This window comes from Corvus brachyrhynchos, unplaced genomic scaffold (genome assembly GCF_000691975.1).
Source record: "Corvus brachyrhynchos isolate BGI_N302 unplaced genomic scaffold, ASM69197v1 scaffold407, whole genome shotgun sequence".
Lineage (NCBI taxonomy): Eukaryota > Metazoa > Chordata > Aves > Passeriformes > Corvidae > Corvus > Corvus brachyrhynchos.
Window position 1 is genome coordinate 889,440 of NW_008239056.1, and position 3,167 is coordinate 892,606.

Sequence of the window (3,167 nt, forward strand, 5' to 3'; positions counted from 1 at the left end):
TATATGCACACATGCTTTAAATATGAAGGCCCAATTTTTGGTAGGGCATTCCTCTTGTATGGATGATTTGCCAGAGGTTCTTTGGACAGGCAGAGCCTTGGCCAGTGAGTGGAGAACCAGAGCTTGTCTGAGCAGTGACTGGAGGCTGCAGCTCACTGGTGTTATGTGGCTGCTCTGAGGTGAACCACCAGGTTCTAGTAAAGATCTCAGAGGAGGGACTGCAGTTTTCTATGCATCCTTGATGAACTTGGCTGCTCAGTGTTCCTGCACAGGTACATGGGGTCAGGCCAGCTCCTTGAAGTACGTTGTATTTGCACATTTCTGAACTTTTAATCAAAAACTTGCTATTCGTACTGTTCTGATTAAAAAAAAAAAAAAAATCTGACCCTGGTCTCTGGCATGGATTCGTATTCTCAAGTGAAGACCAGTGAATTTCATCCTGTGCAATCAGTGGATTTCAACTATTTCTATCATAACACTGTGCTCAAGTTTAATATCTTTGACAATCCAGTCTCTTTCTTAACAAGGTCAGATGCCAGAATACCAAGCTGTTGGCTACAAGCCATTCTTGCTCACATGTTGCTTAGTGCCGCATGCAGGAGTTAACAAACCAATGGATCTACTGGCAGAGAAAGGTACTGCATAAACACAGGCAGGATTGAGAAAGATAGGCTCAGATTAATGCATGTATTCAACTGGACCAAGCAGCATCCACAGGGTCCATGTCCCACTCAGCAGCAGGCAGGGCAGTCTCCCACCCACAGGAGATCCCTCCTGACTTCAGAGGTTTCACACCAGGCTTCCACTTTGTGAACACCTCTAAAGAAGCTACTCCATCTGGTTTGTGGCTCTTGTGAAAATGTTTTCTTTTTTTCCAAAGAGGGCTATTTCCAGAAGTGATAGAATCTGTTGTTCCATAGTTATTGTTCTGGGCTATTGCTGGTCAAATGTTATTAATATATTAGCCTTTTGGCTGCCAAACAGCTTGAAACAAAATGGTTATGTTTATTTTCAGAATTGTGTAAGTTGTGATGCTTTACAACTTGATATGCTTGTGATTATATCTGAGCTGTATGCGGAGCTAATCCTCTTCCCAGCTCCCATCCAGGCAGGGGGTGTACTCATGCATTCCCTGTGCATGGATTCTGCACACCATGAAGGGCAGCCAGCAGGTATTTGTGAGAGGAGATGAAGTCCTAAGACCTGACCTTCTCAGGTACAGAAGTACCTCCTGCCAAGTGAAGACTTGCCTGAAATATGCCTTATCCTGTTACTACCACAGGGCTGCCAGGGGCGTCAGTGGAAGTGGGAACGGGTTGCCAGCAGCTGAGCATGTCCCGTGGGATCTGGCTCCCAGCAGAAGAGCTCCTGCTGGGCAAAAATGTTGTGTGAAAGTCTTGCTCTGCTCTCATGAAAATCAAGAGGCGCTTCACATCAGTACCAGTGGGGGCCGGGTCAAGACAAGAGACAACAAGTTTTGAGGCTGCTGAAAATAGCAAATTAAGCAGTTGTTCAGGACATCAGAGAAGCAAGGTGCCATCAGCTCAGTTAGGGAGGAACTCCATTCCCTGGCTCATGTTCTTCCTTCCAAACACATAGGTACATTATTTGCTGTGAATTTCTTGTTCTCAGAATTGTTCTGTGGGGTTTTGAGCAGCTACTTGATAGAGACAGATCAAAAAAAGTATTTAAAAAAGAAAAAAAATGAGAGTATAAAGTTGGCAGATGTAACTTGCATCCTGTAAGAGTAGCAGTCTCTTATTTCCTAAAAGCTGTTGAGGCCTTTTCTTGTTCAACCTAAGTGATTTCTACAGCATCTATTCCCTTCACCAGAGAAAAGGTTAGTGTCTTTTACACCTTTCTGGGAAGTCTTAATTTCTACCAGTACTCTCTGGACATCATCTCTACAGAACCATTCCAGATGGTCACGAAATTCTTCATTTCTCTACCTTGTGCCAGAATGTCTTATTTTCAAAAGGCTCATGGAGCTCTGTTCCTCTTCCAACCTTTTTGCCCATGGTCCATGATTCACTTTGCATTCTACTATCAGTTTTAAACAATGTTCCTTGGCTCTACGTATTCATCAGGCTGATAGCCAAGGAACATGTTCTTCTGTGCAGAAGTGTTGATCGAGAGCAGTTCACAGTGTTGATCGAGAGCAGTTCCATGGCAGAGCAAGTTCTCTCTCTGGCATTCTCTCCACATAGGCCAGGTAGGGTCACTTGCCACATCCATAACAATGCAAACATGGGGCTGCCTTGTCTTCAGTATAGATACAGGAAAAAAATGTGGTGTAGATGACAGAGAGGTGCATTGGGTGCTGAACCCAAAGATTTAAAAGATGAGGCCTCTGGCTGTTAGCTTTGATTTTTTCACGCATGAACACACAATTATATAATGCATGAACACAAAATTACCACATACATGAAGGCACAATTATGTCATGCATGGACACACAATTACCTCCTGCATGTCACGCATGAGCACGCAATTACATCACGCATGAGCGCACAATTACATCATGCATGAGCACAGAAGTCTTCCCAAAAGAAGCTAAAAATTTTCAGGTCCTTGTGGCATTTCCTTAAAACAACTGAGTGTATTGTAATGAAACTACACAATCTATCTATGCATGGTAGAGCTGTGCTTTGTGCCCAGGTTTTCTCGGCCATATAGGTGTACTCACCCAGCTTTAGTGGAGATGTAAATGAAGAGACTTGGGACATATGGAAGGGTAGAGTATGTCCTCCAACATTCCTGTGATACAGACAAGGTGTCCATGTCCCCTTCAAGGTGTTCAGGGGAAGGCTGGACATACAGGGAGCAGTGCAGGGTGCTGTGCATGGTGATGTGCAGGGAGATGTGCGGGGAGATGTGTGAGGAGCGTGCAGGGAACGTGCAGGGAAACGTGTGGGGAACAGTGAAGGGAGATGTACAGGGAAATATGTGGGGAGATATGCAGAGAGCAGTGCAAGGAGATGTGAGGGGAGATACGCAGGGAGCAGTGTAGGGAGATGCCAGCAGCGAGTATCTTCGGTGCGTGCGGGGTGCGGAGCGGGTGTCGCCGCCGGGTGATGCGGGGTGGCCGCAGGGTTTGTCCGCGGGATTTGTCGGCGGGCTTTGGCTGCGGGGTTTGGCCCCCTGGTCCCGGCTCGACCCTCGCTCCG